Source organism: Vombatus ursinus, unplaced genomic scaffold (assembly GCF_900497805.2).
Source record: "Vombatus ursinus unplaced genomic scaffold, bare-nosed wombat genome assembly UNPS02009173.1, whole genome shotgun sequence".
NCBI lineage: Eukaryota > Metazoa > Chordata > Mammalia > Diprotodontia > Vombatidae > Vombatus > Vombatus ursinus.
Genome location: NW_020948951.1, coordinates 11,608,746 through 11,617,217, shown reverse-complemented (window position 1 = coordinate 11,617,217; position 8,472 = coordinate 11,608,746). Strand labels below are relative to the sequence as shown.

The following is an 8,472-nucleotide window of genomic DNA, read 5'->3' as shown; positions in this document are numbered from 1 at the left end:
GAGAAGAGAAGAGAAGAGAAGAGAAGAGAAGAGAAGAGAAGAGAAGATAGAACATTGCAGTCTGTAGTGTCCAACAAGGTCCCACAAAGGGCAGAACTGAAAGGTTGAACAGGTGGTGCCAATGGAATGGAGGAGTGGCCTTATCCCTGATACACGTGGGAATAAAGCTAAGATGCCCTTCCAGAGCTAAGAACCCTCCCTAGGAGCCAACACCAACAAAACACCAACATTCTGACAAGGGATGAGGAAAGTGACACCCCCAGTCTCTTGATAAGATTGAGCAGCTGAGGAGGAAGCCACAGAGTAATGAGTCCTGTTTCTATTTAACCTGAAACTAAGGCACCAAGGACTTCTTGAGACGTGTGTGGCAGCTAATACCATCCCACCCAGCTTGGGGCTGCAGAAATGGACACTGAGCTTCTCTGAGAGGCCATACCTTGGAGCTGAGGAAGAAGACATAGGGGTCCAGCCTCTAACATAACATCAAATCCTGTCACCCAGGTTAAGTCGGGTTAAACCATAAGATAGTCATTCAATAAACATTTACTAATTTAATTAATTAATTAATAATTAATTAAAAATTTACTGCTATATGCCAGGCACTCTGCCAAGAACCAGGGATACAAAGAAAGATAAAAGACAGCACCAGCTCTCAAGGAACCCACAATCTAATGGGGGAGACAACATGCAAATAACCATGTAGACATGCTATATGCAGGATAAATAGGACGTAAACAACAGAGGGAAGGCACTAGAACTCAGATGGAATGGGAAAGTCTGCCTGTAGAAGGTGGGATTTTAGCTGAGGCTTGAGAGACAGGGGTCAGCTGCTCCAGGTCTCAGAAACACAAAGTCTCACAATGCTTTCCTCCTACACTTACTGTTCTCTATTATATTTGAAACTCTCAAACACAACCAGAAGAGAATGATCCAAGTCTCAGGCAATTCCCTTTTCAGAGATACCTTAGATGTTTAAGAACAGTCTTAACTCATACAGAACAGTCTGTACTAGAATGAGAACTCCCCAACCACAGAGGAGCCACCAGGTAGAGCCACATCACACCAGGTAAACAAGGGAAAGGACAATCCCACCACTCTAAGAATTATACCAGGAAAGACACAGAGGGGAAACTTCACAAATAGTACAGTGACAACCTTCCTGGTCCCTATAGGCTTTCTTGCTTAAGTCTGTAATCTCTCTCCACAAACAGCCATATTTCCTCAGGGTCCATTTGCAATCAGTTTAACTATTTACTGGAACTAACAGCTATTCTAGGTGGTGCAACGGGTAAGAAAGATCTCTGGACTGAGTTCAAATCCTATCTCAGACACTTACAAACTTTATGACCCCAGGAAAGCCACTTAACCTCTCTCAGTCTGAGTTTCCTCATCTGTAAAATGGAGATTATACTAGCACCTACTTCACAGGTTTGTTGTGAGAATCAGATGAGATAATATATATGTAGCAATTTGCATACTTTAAAGTACTCTATAAATTCTAGCTATTATTATCACTATTAATTACAAAGTCAAGATTCCGGGGCAGCTAGGTGGCATAGTGGATAGAGCCTGCCCTGGAGTCAGGAGGATCTGAGTTCAAATTCAGCCTCAGACCAAACACTTGACATTTACTAGCTGTGTGATGCTGGGCAAGTCACTTAACCCCAACTGCCTAGAAAAATAAATAAAAAAAAATAAAAAGTCAAGATTTCAAAAGATCATAGACTAGAATGTTGGGCTGAATCTAGTAAGACATTTAATAGGAATAGATCCTATGATTTATGAGCATAGATTTAGAGCTAGAAGAGACCGTAGGAGAAATAGGAAATAAGCAATTATTTTGTTGTTCAGTCATTTCAGTTGTGTCCAACTCTTCATGACCGCATTTGGGGTTTTCTTGGCAAAGATGCTGGAGTGGTTTGCTAGTACCTTCTCTAGCTCATTTTACAGAACTCAATGGGAATATTTTTCCCATGACAGTTGGTTGACCATATGTTGGATATACTGTACTAAGAGTTCTATTTCAGGAAAATGATAAATGTTAAAGGGGATGTAGGAAAATTGGAACTCTGATGTACTGTTGCTGGAGTTGTGAACTGATCCAACCATCCTGGAGGGCAACTTGAAACTATGTCCAAGGGCTATAAAAAATATGTATACCCTTTGACCCAGCAATGAGACTACTAGGTCTGTATCCCAGAGAGATTAAAAAAAAAAGGAAAAGGAAAAGGACCTATTTGTACAAAAAAATACTAATAGCAACTCCTTTTATAATAGCTAAGAATTGGAAATTGAAGGAATGCACATCAATTGGGGAATGGTTGAACAAGTTGTGGTATATAATTGTAACGGAATACTATGTGCTATAAGAAATAATGAGCAGGATGATTTCAGAAAAACCTAGAAAGACTTGTGCAAACTGAAGCAAAGTGAAGTGAGCAGAATCAGGAGAAAATCATACACGGTAAGAGCAATATTGTATGAAGATCAGTTGAGAATGGCTTAGCTATTCTCAGCAATACAATGATCCAAGACAATTGTGAAGGACTCATGATGAAAAATGCTATCTATCCACCTCCAGAGAAAGAACTGGTGGAGTCTGAATGCAGATCAAACCACACTATTTTTCACTTTCTTCATTTTTTCATGGGGTTTTTTTGTCTGTGTTTTTATTCACAACATGATTAAAATGGAAATATGTTTTGCCTAAGTGTACATGATTACACAACCTATACCAAATAGTTTATTGTCTCAGGAAGTAGAGGAAGGGAAGGAGGGAATTTGGAACTCAAAATTTTTTTAAAAGAATGTTAAAAATTGTTTTTACATGCAATTGGGGAAAAAAATGAATTTTTTCTAAATAAAATACTTCTTTTTCAGGTTCGAATGGGACTTGATGGCCTCCATGGTCCCCTCCAACTCTGAAATTCTATCATTTTCCAATTTTATGAAATATCTATAACACAGGGCAGCTAGGTGGCACAGTGGATAGAATGCCAGGCCTGGAGGCAGGAAAAATCATCTTCTTGAGTTCAAATCCAACCTCAAACACTAACTAGCTGTATGACCCCAGGAAAGTCACTTAACTCTGTTTGCCTCAGTTTTCTCATCTGTAAAATGAGCTAGAGAAGAAAATGGCAAACCACTCTAGTATCTTTGCCAAGAAAACTTCAAATGGTGTCAGGAAGAGGCAGACACGACTGAAACAAATGAACAACAATCACCTACAACATCTGGACATCATGCTAAGCACTAGAAATAGAAAACAAAAACAAAAACAGTCCCTGCCCTCAAGAAGCGTCCAGACTATTATAGGCATGTGCAGAGATCAAGGAATACAAGATAATTTAAGGAGAAAGAATGCACTAACAGTAGAAGAGGCTTCCCCTAGAAAGTGCTTATCAGTAAGACCTTGAAGGACATTAAGAACACCTAGAAGCAGTTGGGAAACAGACAGTATAAAGGCACAGCAGGAATTGGGATGCCAAGGTCTACAATAATTAAGCAAGTTTAGCTGGAACATAGAATGAGTGAAAGAGAGTGAGATGAAATCAGCCGAGTGCCAGGTTTGGGGGGTTTTGAGGTTTTGTTTTGTTTTTCCCTTTTTTTTTGGGGGGGGGGGGGGGGTCCTGTGAACCTGTAATTGAATCCAAGCAGGATGCTCTAAGGGAGGAATCTCCCTGGACCAATGCAAATCAGCAGTTTCCAGCCTGAGAATAGCTGGAGCGCTGAGAGGTAAAGAGACTAGGAGCTGGTGAAAACCCGTTTAAGTGGTCGTTGGTCCCAGCCCCTGGGACACAAGAATGTTAAGATTCAGGTGACAGTCTCCACATCTCTGGCCAATCACTTGCTATGGAGTGGTTAGAGTTAAGTTTCCTGGGTCCCTGCCCTCATTTCTCATTGCTTATTAGACAAAAAAATACCCAGATTTCACTAGTCCAGACTAGCCCCACTGCCTTCCCCTCTTGGATCGGGGATGGGGGAGAGTGGAGCAGCTGGTTGCACTTCTTAGAGCTAAAGACAGTTGGGCAGATGCCCCATGGCTGCCCATCCCAATGGAGCAGTGTCTCCGTCTATTTTTCCTGAGGGGAGGGTATGGGTCAAAGGTGAGTCTTGAACACAGGTCTTCCTGATTATGAGTCCTTCTCTCTACCTTCTACACCATACTGTTTCTCAGATTATAGTTCTTTACATGTTAAATGAGAATTTACCTTCTATTTTAAGAGTGATGAGAAACAATGCAATGAGCAATAAGAGGCCAACATAGGTCCAACCATGTCACTCCCCTACTCAATAAACATCAGTGGCTCCCTATTACCTCTATTTGGCTTATAAAGCTCTTCGAAACCAGGCCCCAACTTAGATTTCCAGCAAATTTCATATTACTCTTTGCCACACACTATATAAACTAAACAAAGTAGCCTTCTTATTGTACCTCAAACATCTCTCATCTCCATGCCTTTGCACCGGCTGTCCCTCATACCTGAGACACTGCCTCCTCATCTCTCTTCTTAGTATCCTTGGCTTCCTTCAAAGCTTGTGTCACCTTCTACATGAAGCTTTTCCTGATTATTCCTTACCCCCCAGCTACCACTGCCTCCAAGCCAAAAAATTACCATATATATTTTCTGTGTGTGTAAATATATACATATATATAGTTTGCATGTATCTCATATATGCACATATTATTTCATCTGAGGCAGGTTTGTGGCACAGAAAATAGAAGCACTGGGCCTGGAGTCAGGAGGACCTAAATTCAAAACCTGCCTCAGATACTTACTGGCAATGTAACCTTGGTCAAGTCACTTACCTCTTTTTGCCTCAGTTTTCTCAACTGTATAATGGGGATAGTAATAGCAACTACCTCCCAAAGTTGTCAAGCCGATCAAATGAGATAATATTTGTAAAGCACTTAGCACAATGTCTGGCATATAATAGGAGCTATATAAATGCTAATTATTGTTGTTGTTGTTGTTGTTACCTATTAGCTGTAAGGTCCTTGAGGACAGGGAGTATCTTATTTTTGTTTTTGTATCCTCAGTGACTAACATAGTGACTTAAGCAAGCACTTTAACAAATTCTTTTTTTTTTTTTAAGTTTTAGGCAATTGGGGTTAAGTGACTTGCCCAGGGTCACACAGCTAGTAAGTGTCAAGTAGTTGGTCTGAGGCCGAATTTGAACTCAGGTCCTCTTGACTTCAGGGCTGGTGCTCTATCCACTGCACCACCTAGCTGCCCCAACAAATTCTTTTTAATCAACTGATTGATTGAGAGAAAAGGCACAGTCCAGAGGAAAGGCAATAAACGACGTAAAGAGAAGAGAAGAAAAATAGGAAATAGGACTAGGAAACTCAGGGAAGTAGCTGCAGTCCCAGAACAATCAAATGAAGGAAACAGTAAGAGACCACCTCCGTACCTTGCCTTACCACACCCTTGTGATGACCTAACCTATTTATAATACGATCCTATGGAATCATAGACTTTTGGACTCAGGACATTAGAACTGGAAGGGATCCAGAATGTCAGAGCTAGAAGGAAGCTTAGAATGACCAACACAGACATTCAGAAGTGAAAAGGACCTTAGAACATGGAATATCAGAAATCGACCAGTCCTTTCCTCAATCAGTCAATAAATATTTCATAAGTGTCTTACACATGTTTAATATGCGTAAGCACTTCATGTGCTACAAATGGGACGTGATGTGATACAGCTGTGATACAAATATCTTAGAACATAAATAAATAGAAATGAAATCCGAACTAGAAGGAGCTTAGACCAGAGAATATTGGCGCTGAAAGGGTACTAACCTATAGGACAGAGATATCTACCATTAATCAGGCAAACACTGGGGTGGGAAAGTGAGGGATTGAAGAGGATGAAATCCTGAAGACCAGATCAGGTCAAGAGTTAGGGTTCCTCAGATTGCCAGGATTCAAGGGAGTGATGCAGAAGTGGGATGGCTGACGCTGGGGTGAGAGTAGAGATTCCGACTCAGGGAGGTTGGTCTGCAGCTCAGAAGGACCCCTTACCTGGAGCAACTGCAGACTGGCTATTATATGATGCAAGCTGCTTTTCCAAGCCTTCAGCCCCAGAGGATGGTAGCGTGCACTCCCTGCCCCTCCCCTGTTTAGATTCAGAAGTCATGGGTTGGGTCACAGTGCCCCCTGCTGGCTTAACTACCCAAATTCCTGATCTTGTTTAGGTTTAAAAGAATGGTGGGGAGAGATTATTATTGTTATTGTTGTTGTTGTTATTATCCTTTTTACAGATGAGAAAACTGGCTCATAGAGGTTGTGACTTGTCTAGGTCGAAACAACCAGTATAGCTCAATACCTATGCCAAGAGGAATGTTGCAACTAGCTGGGAGATCTGTCAGAGGCAGGAACAGAAGGCTTAGCCTGTTTTCCCAAGCTTGAAAGTAGGAATAGAGGAATGGGAAGAAGCAACAAGTGAGGTCTATTATCAGGCTACAATAGACAAAAGGAAAGTGGAAACATACTCATTTTTTCGTTAGTTGCTTTTTTGGTGAGGCAGTCGGGGTTAAGTGACTTGCCCAGGGTCACACAGCTTAAGCAAGTGTAAAGTGCCTGAGGTCGGATTTGAACTCAGGTCCTCCTGACTCCAAGGCTGGAGCTCTATTCACTGCGCCACCTAGATGCCCGAAACATACTCATTTTAGCAAATAGTTGCTAAGAATATTTCTAATAACTACTTTTGTATTCCGAATGATCATTTTCTATACCAATTAAATGCTTTTGCTGATACCATGCTGTTGTTTGCCTCGGTTCCTGTTAGCACAATATTAATTAAATATCTAGACCATGTTGATTTTAGAGATCCATGCTTCCATACTGGAATGAAGCTCAAGCCACACAGAGTTCACTTACCAGAAAATCTTCAAATAATCAAATACTTTGGTGATTTCATCAATTCAAGCGTTCCTTCTAATTGTGAGAATTACAGTTAATCCATACCTGTTTGTTCTGCGCCACTCTTGTCCATGTCCTCCCCTGAGTTTACCCCAAGGGTCTACTCAACATGCTGGGAGCCTTCCTTGCTTTCTCTTGACATGGAAGAGATACCAGAGGAACACACAAGCAATCTATGTCTTATTCTTTCCAAATGACCATCTCATCTTTTCTATCACAAATTTCTTTAACAGCATCATTTTCTCCAGTTCTCCTTCAGAGTTTGTTTTATAATATTTTGCAGCCTGCTTGTACCCAATGTGTGCCTCTCTATTGCCCTCAGAATGATATGAACTTTTAATTCTTAGAAACTATAGTGTTCCGCAACTCACAACCACATAACCTCCATACAATATTCATATTAAAAGATGGATCTTTGTTTCTGGGAATTTAGAGTCACTGAGCAAACTTTGCAATTTCCCAAAGGCAATACAACCTGCTCTTGTCTTGCTGCTTAATTCTGGATCTTGCGGGGAGGGGGGAGAGATAAGAGGGAGGGAGAGAAAATTTAAAACTCAAAATCTTTTGGAAGTGAATGTTGAAAACTAAAAATAAATTAATTAATTATAAAATATTTTAAAAAGAAACTTAAAAAAAGAAAAATCTCACATCATGAAACAGAGAGAAATAGCAAAGTTCAAATGAGTTTAAAGAAAGTTAGAGGAGAAGCCCAACGAAGCAAAGTCATTCCAAAGCATTTAAAGGTAAAACTGGAAAGAAGATAGCAGTTAAAAGAAATATGGAAAAGATTTGGAAAGATTTTTATGAAAAATTTTAGGAAAAAATAAACTTTTCACCATGAAAAACAGAGCCACCAAACTTAGACTCTAACATAGCAGTCCTAAATATGTTTATAGAAGAGACACAAATGGCACTATAAAAAAAAAAAAGATGGTTAAAGCAATGGGACAATCAGAAAATGTAATGAGAAAGGTAGGTGATAGAGTGGATAGAGTTTTGAACTTGGAGTCAGGAAGACCTGAATTCAGATTTAGCCTCAAACACTTAGAAGCTGTGTAATCCTGGGCAAATCACCTAACCTCTATTTGCTTTAATTTCCTCATCTGTAAAATAGGGGTGATAATAGCACCTACCTCTCAGAGTTCTTGTGAGGATCAAAAGAGATAAAATATGTAAAGAGTTTTTCAAATCTTAAAATGTTATATAAATGATAGTTTTAGTATTAAAATGCCCTCACAGACACACATAAACATGAACCTAAATCTTTTCAGGTTTAATGTTGGCTAGTCCACTGGCAGCATCTGAATAGAACATGAAAAGAAAGGCAGATAACAGAGAATGAATACAAAAGAATGCTATAGTCTGTAAGAATAGTATCAGGAACACAAGTTCAGAATGAGATGAGAATCTAGCTGCTAATAAATGCCAAAAACAACATAAGGGTTGTCATAGCTATATTGGGAAGAAAAGTAAGACCAAAGAAAGAATAGCTAGTGGTAGTAGTAGTAGTAGTAGTAGTAGTAGTAGTAGTAGTAGTAGTAGT

General features: G+C 40.0%; 1 protein-coding gene across 2 annotated transcripts in view; it reads right to left on the bottom strand.

Moving 5' to 3' along the window:
* The window catches only part of LOC114035152 (phylloquinone omega-hydroxylase CYP4F11-like), a 49,023-nt gene that overhangs the window by 14,103 nt on the left and 26,448 nt on the right, over nucleotides 1-8,472 (bottom strand). The window lies entirely within an intron of this gene.